This window comes from Onychostoma macrolepis, chromosome 13, assembly GCF_012432095.1.
Source record: "Onychostoma macrolepis isolate SWU-2019 chromosome 13, ASM1243209v1, whole genome shotgun sequence".
NCBI lineage: Eukaryota > Metazoa > Chordata > Actinopteri > Cypriniformes > Cyprinidae > Onychostoma > Onychostoma macrolepis.
In genome coordinates this window covers 28,054,659-28,068,451 of record NC_081167.1, presented here as the reverse complement: position 1 = coordinate 28,068,451, position 13,793 = coordinate 28,054,659, and the positions used below count along the sequence as shown (strand labels likewise).

Below are 13,793 nucleotides of genomic sequence, written 5' to 3'. Positions count from 1 at the left end.
CTCTACATTTCACAATTATGACTTTTTTTCTTGGAATTCTGACTTTGCATCTCACAATTATGACTATTTTTGGAATTCTGACTACATCTCACAATTTTTACTATTTTTGGAATTCTGACTTTTTCCTTAGAATTCTAGTTTCACAATTATGACTTTTTCTTGGAATTCTGACACTACATCTCACAATTATGACATTTTTTCTTGGAATTCTGACTCTACATCTCACAATTATGACTTTTTATCTTGGAATCCTGACTCTATATCTGAAAATTATGGCTTTTTCTTAGAATTCTGACTCTACATCTCACAATTATTACTTTTTTTTGGAATTCTGACTCTACATCTCACAATTATGACTTTTTGTTTTGTTATTCTGACTCTACATTTCACAATTATGACTTTTTATCTTGGAATCCTGACTCTATATCTGAAAATTATGGCTTTTTCTTAGAATTCTGACTCTACATCTCACAATGACGACTTTTTTTTCTTGGAATTCTGACTCTTCATCTCACAATTATAACTTTTTTTCTTGGAATTCTGACTTTGCGTCTCACAATTATGACTATTTTTGGAATTCTGACTCTACATCTCACAATTATGACTATTTTTGGAATTCTGACTTTTTCCTTAGAATTCTGGTTTCACAATTATGACTTTTTCTTGGAATTCTGACTCTACATCTCACAATTATGACTTTTTCTTGGAATTCTGACTCTACATCTCACAATTATGACTTTTTCTTGGAATTCTGTCTCTACATCTCACAATTATGACTTTTTCTTGGAATTCTGACTTTTCCTTAGAATTCTGACTCTACATTTCACAATTATGACTATTTTTGTAATTATGACTTTTTCTTGGAATTCTGACTTTGCATCTCACAATTATGACTATTTTTGGAATTCTGACTACATCTCACAATTTTTACTATTTTTGTAATTATGACTTTTTCCTTAGAATTCTGGTTTCACAATTATGACTTTTTCTTGGAATTCTGACTCTACATCTCACAATTATGACTTTTTTCTTGGAATTTAATACACGAGTTTCACAATTTTAGTTGAATTACTGAAATAAATGAACTTTTCCACAACATTCTAATTCATTGAGCTGCACCTGTAAATACTAATAAATGGTGAGAATTGGTCCTTAAAGTAAAAAAAAAAAAAAAAAAATGTTGCCTAAATATCATCACTCCTTTTGTTTATTTAGTAAAAAGCAATGTGGGAAAACAAGCTTGGATTATTTTTAACTAGATTTTTCCTGTATTTTACTTGCATATTCATTTTGAATCTACTAGCAACTATGGCTGATTGGTTGAAATGATGTTCCTCTGTTTTCATGAACATACACAAACATACAAACCACAACCATCTGTTTCAAAACACTAGGGTATGGTGACAGAACTAAAATAAAACTGACATATACATACAAGATCATTGTGATCTTTATCTTCTCCAGATGTGTACTAACAGTGCTGAAAATATGTTTATTTTGCACTGGAGCTCAGTGAAGCTATAATTCCTTGTCTTTGCCTACATGGATGACTGCAAAGAGAACGTTACCAGATCCCAAAGTCAACATGGGCCCAAATACCACAGAAGAGCCGAAGAGAACGTTTCATTTTCTCTCTATCCACCGCTGGCTTCTTAACAAATGTTTGGGCTGCATTATGTGTGTGGGTAGTAGCCAATCTCAGTATTATACATATCACTGTATTTATGAATTTGCTCTGAAATTTCTTTGCAAATTTGATACAAATATTTGATATAAGAAGCAAAAATAATTATGGAATCTCTTCCACAGCCGGTTTCTTTGGAGGGGCTAATGAAACAACAAGAATATTTAATAATTTATATGCACCAATATAACTCTACATACTCATAAACTCCAATATTTACATACAAATATCTTAATACATTAAAAATGTTACATTGTTGAGTGATGTTGCAAAACAAATTGCTGCGTTTAGAAGCAATTCATTGAAACGGACAGAAATGATTTAATAAAAATATTGTAAATGTTTTTTTTTTTTTTTCATAATTTCCTTTTTCGGCTTAGAGGTCATATCTTGCAATTCAGATTGTTATTTTTATTTTTTTGGCTTAAAATTATGAGTCTATATCTCACAATTTTTTTTACTTGGAATTATGACTTTACATACTGCAATTTTGAACTTTTCTTATGTATAATTATGCGTTTACATCTCAAAATTCATATTTTTCTTCTCACAATTGCAGATTTACATCTTGCAATTCAAACTTTTCTCCTCAGAATTCCAAGTTAACATCTGGCAATTCCTCCCCCAAACTGCTAATTAATATCTCACACTTCTGAGTTCTGACATTTTGAACTCTAACAGCATTTGTGCTGCTGAAGTTTAATATAATGCTTGCAAACTCACAAGACACTCCTAGTGTAATAACACAAACTTTAGCCAGTGTAGAGGACAAAACAAGTGTTAAAGTCATAACAAATATATTGTGAATGTTCAGTCTAGCTCTAGTTGTGTGTGTGTGTGTGTCCGTATGAGAGTTGTAGAGCATCAGACACTCCACTAATCCGGTATAAATTCCCACAATCCCTTTCAGCTGTGTCCTGCCAAGAGCCTCTTCTTCCAGCAGAGCTCTGACCCCGCATTCCCACACCCAACTACACAACTAAATCTCCCTCTTTCCTCTCATTCCCCCATTTTCTTGCCCTCTTTCATTCCCACACCCCCTTTTTTAAAGGGCTCTTTCTCTCTCTCTGAACCTCCTACTGCACTGCACTTTCTCTTTTGCTTACTTTCTTCTTACTTTCCCACCATTCACTCATTTCCAACCTCTGCTCTCTCCATACCTCTCTTGTATTGTTCATATTGCTCTTTCACCCTGCTGAAAAGACCGGCTTAGACCAGAATGAATTCTCATGCTGGTTTTTTAGACCGGCTAGTCTGACTACTGGTATAAACTCTGGTCCACTTTGTAGTTTATTCTAGCCAAGAACCACCCATTTAGACAGGAAGAGATTGACTTAATGACATATACAGTGATCAACCACAATTACTTTTTTTTTTTTTTTTGTGCTGTTTATGTACATTGAATTAAAATTATATTTGGGCCTAAATTTAGGATTTACTGTATGCATTTGAATTGCATATAAAAATATTCATCCTTTTGGATTACATTTTTAACATGAACTAATAAACTTAATGTCATGCATACAAACATTAACAATCAGGTAAAATTTCAGCATTCAAAGAAAAAAAAAAAAGTCATGGCGTAGTTTAATATTATAAAAATGATGTGTAGGCATCTCCACAACATTATGAAAAGTACCACTGTATTTGAAGGATACAACTTGAAGAAAATGTACACGTTTCCTTTTTAAAATGTCAGTGACGTGCCGAGTCTGCAATAAATAGGCTATAGGCCTATCTGTTTCCACTAAAAATAGTGATCAGCAAAACTGCATAAATTTAATTTGATTTGAATTGTTTAAAACAATTTAAATACTATTTGGACAGTGTAAAACAATGAGATCAACTGTTCTAAAATGTTTATCTAATAACTATTTTAAAACTGTTTTGTTTTTATGGATATTTTTATATATTTATTCTAAAACATAACAAGGATATTGGATAACTTTTAGCAATAAAAAATAATGGCATTTATAGTCCACATCTCTGTATATTTTATCTTGTGATGGTGTTAAACATGGTGTCACATGGATGGGAATATGCATGGAAATGATATGCAGATGAGGTTATGCATAGTTAAATTAGGCGTTGCAAGCTCGATATATGGTGATTTCGGGGAGGAGTCGGGGTGGAGATGCACATAGGCACAATCTTCCTCTGACTGGGATTTATGAAGGGATTTTTGCACAGGTTCTGGCTTTTGTGCGTACGTACACTTTTAGGATGAAATATACGGAGAGTTTTATACATGAAGCCCCTGGTTATTGTGTATTTAAAACAAGTTTAGTTTATTAGTACAAGTACAGAAATCTGACCTGTTTCTTACCCGTTTCATTTACTGTATATATGGCTGACAAATATGTATCACATTAATTTATTAGATAAATATTAATTAAAAGAGAAAGATACATATTAGTTAAAACTGGATAATTATTAACATTTTCACCGTTATATATATATATATATATATATATATATTTTTTTTTTTTTTTTTTTGCAATTTAAATACATAAATCTTAAATTTAGTCATACATATTCTTTGAGTGTTGATCTTTTGAGTGATTTTTAAAATCCTGTCATAATTTACCCATCTTTATTTTGATCCAAACCAAAGATAATTTTCCATACAATGAATGAAATTTCATGGAAAAGCTACACAAATCTCAATGCAAGCTCTACACATAGGTGGTCCCCATATTTTATATTATAAAAATAACTTGAAATCATGCACTGATAATATTCCCCTCAACTAAAGCTCTCAAATCTCATTTACAATCACATTTTGATAATAATACAGCACATCAATGCATTCCACTTCTCAAACCTTGTGATCAGCATCATTTTAGTGGAAAAGGGCTTTCTCCAGTTCAAAACAAGAACAGACCCAACTTACAGTCTGCTAAGGCAATATCTTTAACCATATGATTATGCATTAGTAGAACAGAAGAATTCAGTTGCAGTAGCAGTGGAAGTAATGGTGTGATATCGAGTAACTCTCTTCAGATATTTGACCTCACGCATATAGAGCTGTCAAAACATTTATGACTCTCATATTTCCCTGCACTGCATTTGTTTGAGTGTGAAAGCAGCAACACGCTGGCCTTAATCAGCTTCACTTCTGTAAATATAACCCTTACATTCACACTCTCTCTCTCTCACACACGCACACACACACACACGGTTGCTTTTCTATCATAGTGGGGACTTTCCTTCAACTATTGTTGTTATATAAAGCTAATAACATTTTCTATCCCCTAAACATAGCCCTGCACCTAAACCTGATCCTCTCACCTGTTATTGAACAGGTTTAAAATATATTGCAAAGAAATAAAACAATACAAATCTAGCTAGAATAATGTTTGCACAAAATTATTAGGCGGCGCAACTGTTTTTAACATTGGTAATAAGAAATGTTTCTTAGGCAGCAGAATGATTTCTGAAGCATCATGTGACACTGAAGGCTGGAGAAATGATGCTGAAAACTCATCTTTGCATGCAATTTGACAATATATTTAAATAGAAAACAGTAATAACATTTCACAATGTTACTGTTTTTACTCTATTTTACAACTACTTACATTCATTTATGGAGACAAATTAAAATATTCCATAATGCAATATAACAGGAACATTGGTGCCATATCTCATTAAATTATGATTTAACCAGATGTTTGAAAGCTCTGGGTAGTAATAAAGTAGCCATCAACAAAAGTAGCATAACTATCTTAAGTATACCACAAGAGGAAGTTTTATTTCACATCACAAGGTCTAGTGGAAGTCTAAGCACTATTTAAAGGTCAAAACAAAGGTCTTCAGGAAGTTCACAAAAAAAGTTGTCTCATTTCCTCTTGGCTCTGTTTCATCAGCTGGAAGATGAAAGCGCAAGTGCTGATGGTTGCGTTGCGGTTCAGGGTTTGGAACGGTAAGTCAAAGTTTGTTTCCAGAGCGATTATAATACACACTGAGTAGGACTGAACATGTCCTACTGAAGGAATAATTCACCCATGAAAGAAAATTTGTTTACCTACCCTCATGTTGTTCCAAACCTGTATGACTTTCTTCCATGGAACACAAAAGATGCAGCTGCATTTTAAGTGATCATGAAGAAGAATGTCTATTTGCGATTGCATGCATGCATGCAAAAAAAAAAGTGCATTTTTGCGTTGTACAAGATTTGTTGTCATTGGATTTGATGTGCATTGCAACTGAACTCGACATGCCAGTTCATATGCATGAGTAGCGATTCATCAAATGTTGGTCTTTTCCTCACACAAAGCTACAGTAAGACATCTGACACAACCTAGATGTCTAATTTCTAACGAAACATGAAAGTTTTAAATGATATTGGGACATTTTCTAAAATATCTCTGTAAGAACTGCAAACGTTCCATCTATCTATCAATCATCTTTCAAAGACAAATATACAGTACCCAGCATGACTGTACCCTTTAACCGCAGCAGAAAGCAGGGGGGAACCATCTCAAAATGTCATATTCATTGATCTAAGGAGAACGTAAGCCACCGCCACAAAACCCCCTTGAGAACTCAATTCATTCCTCTTCAAATGATTCATTTCAAAATATTCAAACCATGTTTCCCCCACACATGCAGAATGTTCCACGCGTGAATCACCCTGCGAAAATATGCCAGCACTTCACCCGTGACCCCATTTGTCAGACTTTAAAATGCAAACAACGCCACAAACATATTTACAGGGCACTTTAAATCTGACTGCAGCACATTCTCAGCAGTCCGTCTGTCTGAGTGTCTGATTCAAGCAGATAACAAAACACAGCTTATTCACAGCTAAACACAGTTAGGTGACATGTGTTTTCCTGACGGTGAAATGACTCTAGGGGAAGTGAATCGCACTGCATGATGTGTTAATCTGACACTAAACATTTCGTTTTATCTGTCCCTGTAGGAAAGAAAATTCACAAATTAAATCAGACTTTCAGAAGCAAACTCAGCAAAAATGATTGTGACTCCAACAGTAAAAGACTGTAAATATGCTACAGTAAAAACCTTGCCTGAATGGTAAGTTCAGTATAAAACTGTAGATCTAATGGGACTTTTCATGTAATTTTACAATAAAATGCTGTTATATGTACAGTTTTTGGAAGTGAAAACGAACAATTCATCTTAATTTACTGTGAAAATCCGACATTCCCAGAATTCTTCACATTTAATGGTTTTTCATTGAAATAGTTTCTTCTTAGTTTTCATTTATGTACATCAGGATTTTATGTTACACATTATGTTGTTAAATTAATGTTATGAGAATTATTTTAGTGTTGTGGTTTATCATATTTGTGTGTATGATAACATGCACCTTTCATATATTAGCATTTACCTCAGCTTGTGGAAAAGCTACTTGTGATGAACTTTGATTCATCCCATGACTTACTCTTTACAACCTGTGTTTTAAGGTAGTTGTCAGTATATTATAAAGGTAAAAATAGATTTGCAATTTGGTATATTTACATTATTTCTGGTAGTGAAACATTAGTTTATAGTGCAATCCCCAACACAAGTACACTTTACATACTTAGTGTTTCCACAAGGGGCGCTATAGCAAGGCATTAAAGCCTGTCCACCCAAAGAACGATAACTATGAAGATATAATAATAACTATTAGTTATCTAGCAGATGATAACGTTCTGTTTGATAGGGTTTCTGCAGGTTTTATGAAGGTCTTTATTTTGCATCTCAAGCTAATGTATGTTGATTTAAAGGGGTCATATGATGTGATTTCAAGCTTTCCTTTCTCTTTGGAGTGTTACAAGCTGTTCATGCATAAATGAGATCCCTAAAGTTGCAAAGACTAAAGTCTCAAACCCAAAGAGATATTCTTTATAAAAGTTAAGACGTGTATAGTTAATCCTCCTATTTAAGATCTTTTTAAGTCCTTAATTTGTGGAAAGGCAGAAACCCTTACTGGATTCTGATTGGCTGTCAATGTTTTTATCTTTCCTTTAATCGTAATCATTATAGTTATCGTTCCTGGTGTGAATGGGCTTTTACCGTCTAATACAGTTTTCTCTTTCAGCTCAACTCTTGTTAGGGCAGAGCAATAGTTTGAAGAGAAACTAAGCTAAGTTAGTTAAGGTCAATATGGTTAGAGCAACTTCCCAGAATAATCACATCTGCTTTAATAGCACAGACAAAGGGAAACTGGATTATCCCCTTGAGTGCTGAGATTTGTTACCGTCAGACCAGTGCAAGAGCGCTTGCTAGCCATGTTCAAACGGACTAGGCGATGACAGTCTGTATGTTTCATGAACATCGCAAAAACATCTGCCGCATGTCATTCTAACATTCAACAGGGAATGTATTGCAGATGAGCAAAATGATCTTCCAGATGAAAAAGCACACTTGAGATAGATGTAAGCGTATCTTTTCTAGACTCCTCCAGTGGCATTAGGCCAACTCCAACCTTAACGGACCACTGAATCAGCATCTCTGTATGGAAAACCCAAAGGAAGAAAGAAAAACAATTTCCTGTTTCATCCGTCAATCAAACGCTTTACTGCGCCTAGACTCCACCGACGCAGGAATGCATGCCGTGAGCCCAGAGCTGCTAAACACCAGACCTTAGCCAAGCTCTTTAAGAGCGGGTCGACTTCCCCTGGGATGGAGCCAGATGGGAGCATATGGTTAAACACACACATGCACACACGCACACACACACACAGCTGTAATCATATAGCTCCAAAGCATCCAGCATGACTGAGAGGAGTATTAGAAACAGCTGGAGATGCCTGGGCCATGAGAAAGATTGAGAAGGAGAAAAACTGAGAAGGTACAGAAGAATGTTCTCACGCTGGGTGGTACATGTGTGAGAGAGAGACTGGGCTTCAGGTGAAGAATGTATGTGGTTTGAGTTCTCTCCTGTCATATATTCTTCAGTATGCACACAATCACAATCATCTAAGAGATTAGTCACACATACATAGTCATTTGGAATAAAAATCCAAGTAGAAGTTAAGGTAGTTGGAGTAAATGGGAATAAAATCTCACCAAGCAGCAGATGTGAGTCAAAAGTTATCTTTGGTGGTTAAAAGTAAATATTAATTTCCAGTTGATCTGTAACTCTGTTAGGAACTGCAACATAATACATAAAACATCTGTTGCGACTCAAGAATCTTCTAATGAGTTTTAAATCAGCGGAAAATTGACCATCATATGTTTATCTTTAGATTTTAGACTTTTTATTCAACAAACTTAAGATATAAAAGGAATCTGTCTTGCTGCAGATGGACAAACAGTACAAAACAATCATTGTCACTGTCATAATTAAAAAAAGGACAACTAGATAGAAAAATATATATATATTTTTTTGTTTGTTTGTTTATGCTATTATTACATGTTTGTTGGGTTTGTTCAAATACCTTTTTAACATATCTTTAAATAAAAAAAATACATACGAAAAATTAATGGCCAGAAATTTGAACCCTGAATACAATCAGATTAATTTATTTCCAAATAAATAAATAAATAAGTAAATAAATAATAAAAGAAATAAATAACCTTACTGACCCCAAACTTTTGTATATTAGTGTACATTTTTGTATATTTTTTTTTGTACATTTTTTTTTTTTTTTTCCATTTCATTTATTTATCAATCACGACATGTCTATTTTTTTTTTTCAAGAAATGAATACTTTTAATTTACAAGGATGCATTAAATTGATCAAAAATCACAGTTTGCTCAATTTTTACAAAGATTCTGCTGATTTACCTTTGCTATCACAGGAATAAAATACATTTTAAAATACATTCAAATAGAACCTTTTATGCTACAATACTACTAGAATTTTCACAACATTACTGTTTTTACTGTATTTTTGAGCAATTAAAAAGTATTTTAACAACAACAACAACAAAAATAAAATAAAAAATCTTACTGACCCCAAATTTGTGAACAATTTTTAGCTAATGCTGGCAAAACTAGTTATTCTGATTTTTCATTTGTAAAACACCTACATTAAAGTGTTCATATGATGTTGCTAAAACGAACATTATTTGGTGTATTTGGTGTAATGCAATGTGTTTATGCGGTTTAAGGTTCAAAAAACACATTATTTTTGTCAGTCCTCTGTCATGAGTGTCACGTGTTCCCGCCTCTTGTTTCCTTATTTGGTCATGTTCCTGTCCTTGTTCTGTGTGATTATTACTTTATTCGGTTCAGGTGTGTGTAATTATCTGTTATTGTCATGTGTATTTAGTTCCTGCCTGTTTAGTTAGTTTTGGTCTGGTCTACTCGTTATTCCCAGTGTTCCTGTGTGTCTGCCCTGCCCTGCCCTGCCTTGCCTTGTCGTGCCCTGTCTGTTTGGATTCATTAAAGACTGTATTTTGAGTTATCCTCGTCTCCTCGTTCCTCCCTGCTGTGTGCACCGTGACAATTTTCCACATACTGTACATTATTGTTGCTCCTCTATGCCCCCGCCTTTCTGAAACGTGCCGATTTTTACAAAGCTCATTGTTCTGAGAAGTGAGGCATGCTCTGATTGGTCAGCTACCCAGTGCCTTGTGATTGGCCGAATACCTCAAGCGTGAGACGGAAATGTTACGCCCCTTACCATATTGTGATGCTGTGTCCCGGCGCGACAACACAAAAACAATAAAACCCATTACAAACGAGGCATTTATTGCATCCAGTGGGGACATAATTACTGATTATAATGACTCATACTGTCTTTTTACGCATTGCACCGCGTAAACATTACCATTTCTGCATTTGTGATCGGAGAAATGACAAACAACAAGCACTACGTACTCTACACAGCTCAAAACTTGCATTTGAATAGTCAGTGGCAAATTCTTTAAATATGAAAACATACTTACAGGCTGTGAGTCAGAAGCGCCATACTGTCCTTGCAAAGTTGGAATTGCCCCACATTATAGAAACAGCCTTTGAGCACAGCTGGCAGGCTACTCCCAGGTTCAGGAAATAGTTCTCCGTAAAATGTGCTGCACGCACTTGAATATGTGGGTTGAACTGTTCTGGAACAGTGTTGTAAATACAACTTAATCACTGATTTCTAGTTGTGTCCTCTTTTGGAAGCCCAAACAAAGTAGTTTCGCTTTCGCAACGAAACACAGCGTCTCCATGACATGGCACCAGCGGCAGCAACAATACTACAGCGAGAATAAAAGTCTAGCCTTCTTTCTTTGCATATACATTTGGGCGGTGTTTTGAAAATTTCCCCACACCATGACGTAGACATGTGGGGGCATGTTTGAATGAGCCGTTTTAGGGGTGCGTGGCCGAGTCTTCACTTTTATAAAGAATATCTCTTTGGTTTTGATACTTTAGTCTTTGCAACTTCAGGGATCTTATCTATGCACAAACAGCTTGTAACACTCCAAAGAGAAAGGAAAACTTGAAATCACATCATATGACCCCTTTAATTAAAGTGTAACAGGTTACAGCCACATTTGCATAACCCATGGTTAATCTTATCATTTGTGATGTGCTGGTGAACAGTGGTTGCGAATGCAGGAATAGGACATAAAATCTTGAGCTGTATTGATCTTCAGTAGGAGAGAAGAAAGGAACTCTTCAGAAACTTCTCACGTCTGTCAGAGAGCTTTTTGAATGCAAATGTAAGTAGAAAGTTTTTGGTAGTGAAGTTTTCTTGCAAGTAAAGGCTAATGTTTATGTATTTGCTCAGCGTGAAGTCTGTCCAAAAAATTCTTTCAACTTTATCTGTTTTTCTGCACAACAATCTCTTCAGTGGATTACAAACTGTTTCTGAAGAATGAGAGACTGTTTTGAGCCACGGGATTATCTGGAGAGAGTGTTCAAATCATTTTATGACCCACTCAGTCTCTCTCTCTCTCTCTCTCTCTCTCTCTCTATAGTGTGTTGACTGGGATCCGTCCTTGTTTATGCTGGAAGTGAAATCTAGTGACCTTTAACTGGCCTGACCGTCCATGTCCACCGGTGCAGAAGAAATCCGCTCGATAAAATCTGTGCTGTCTGTCACTTTAGGGGTGTGTCTGTAAATGTACAACAGCATGTTTGTCAGTATGCTCTATTATTGCTTTCAATACAGTCATTAAAGCCATCATTTAACAAATTTGGGGTCGATAAGCTTTTTTAATGGTTTTGAAAGATGACACCTGCTCACCAAGACTGCATTTATTTGACCAAATTCAAAATACAAAAATATTTCAAAATAACTGCTTTATATTTGAATATATTGCAAAATGTAATTAATTGCTGTAATCAAAGCAGAATTTTCAGCATCATTACTCCAGTCTTCAGTGCCACATGATCCTTCAGAAATCATTCTAATATGCTTTACTACTCGGGAAACATTTCCTATTATTACTGATGTTAAAACAGCTGTTGTTGTTTTTTTTTTAAATAGAAATAATTTTGTAACATTATAAATGCCATTACAGTCATTTTTGATCACATGAATGCCTCCAAACTGCACTTGACATCTCAATGAAATATTTTAACATGTAACAACATGATTTAAACATTCACAATCTTGGCTACCTTTCACTTTATAAGCATTAAGTTGAAAAATGTTCAAGCCTGATGCATAGCTCACAGAGAATGAATTAGAAAAGCCCACTCAGCTCTGCACCTGTGGACATGTACTGTATGGTGAGGGTTAATCTAACATCACTGAATCATTCAGACCTACACCCACACACCCACACACACACACACTTTGTGCTGATATAGCAGCATCATGATTGAATTATTCTGTTATCGTGTTATTAATCTCACTGAAAGCTTGTAATGATATAAAAAAGCTAATCTAAATCTAAATTATATACTGCTGCCAAAGAGACTGCAGGAGTTAAGCTTTGAAAGAAAGAAAGAAAGAAAGAAAGAAAGCAGCCCTAACAATGGAAACATACAGTGGTCTGGGCATGATTTCCACTCTAAGGGTCAAGGGTCAATCTTAAAGTCTTTTGGAGTTTACTGGAGAACCAGTGTAAATGCAGAGTTATTCAAATCTAAGAGTTTTAAAGATCTGTACAGATAAAATTAATACTGTATATCCTTTTTTTCATCCAGAAGTATACTTATGTTTCCATTCTTCTAACATTCAAGATATTGAATAGATATTCAATATATTCAGGTTTTTTATGAGCTCACATTTGATCAAAGTGAATGTAAGACTTTTAGGGACCCATGGGGAGCCTGGAGAAGGATTAACAACAGTGATAGAGATTCACTGCATTCTGACACACAGAAGAACAGATTGGATACAGTACAGTCTACAGAGAGAGAGAGAGAGAGAGAGAGAGAGAGAGCCATTACAGGAAAACAGGAAATAGCTGCTCCAGTGAAAGGGGGATGTGTGAATGACAGAAGGAAGGAGAGTGAAAGTGTACATTCAACAGATGCTCTTTTCAGAGCGTGCGCTTCTTCAGACCAGAGCTACAGTATGTTTGATGCTCCAGCTGAGATTACAGCCACCTCAGCAGATTCTAACACTAGACGCACCGGACATCTGTCTATCATCTGTCTCTCTATCAATCTATCTATTATCTATCCTTCTATCGATCGAATTCTATCATCTATCTTTCTATCTATCTATCTATCTATCTATCTATCTATCTATCTATCTATCTATCTGTCTGTCATTAATATGTTCTATCTATCTATCTATCTATCTATCTGTCATTAATTTGTTCTATCTACCTATCTATCTATCTATCTATCTATCTATCTATCTATCTATCTATCTATCTATCTATCTATCTATCTATCTATCTATCATCTATCTATCTATCTATCTATCTATCTATCTATCTACCTATCTATCTATCTATCTGTCTGTCATTAATATGTTCTATCTATCTATCTATCTATCTATCTATCTATCTATCTATCTATCTATCTATCTGTCATTAATTTGTTCTATCTACCTATCTATCTATCTATCTATCTATCTATCTATCTATCTATCTATCTATCTATCTATCTATCTATCTATCTATCTATCTATCTATCTATCTATCTATCTATCATTAATTTGTTCTATCTATCTATCTATCTATCTATCTATCTATCTATCTATCCCAGGGTGAATTGCCTGTATTCGTTGTAAGGCCTTCTGCACCGAACCGAGATGCC

At 34.8% G+C, this 13,793-nt stretch overlaps 1 long non-coding RNA gene across 1 annotated transcript; it reads right to left on the bottom strand.

Moving 5' to 3' along the window:
• Nucleotides 1–1,813: 1,813 nt before the first annotated feature.
• Nucleotides 1,814–13,539, bottom strand: LOC131552652 (uncharacterized). Its single transcript, XR_009274028.1, has 2 exons — nt 13,474–13,539; nt 1,814–13,294 (listed from the first exon to the last, which is right to left on the bottom strand). It is a non-coding gene; the product is annotated as an uncharacterized LOC131552652 (long non-coding RNA).
• Between the last annotated feature and the right edge of the window lie 254 nt (nt 13,540–13,793).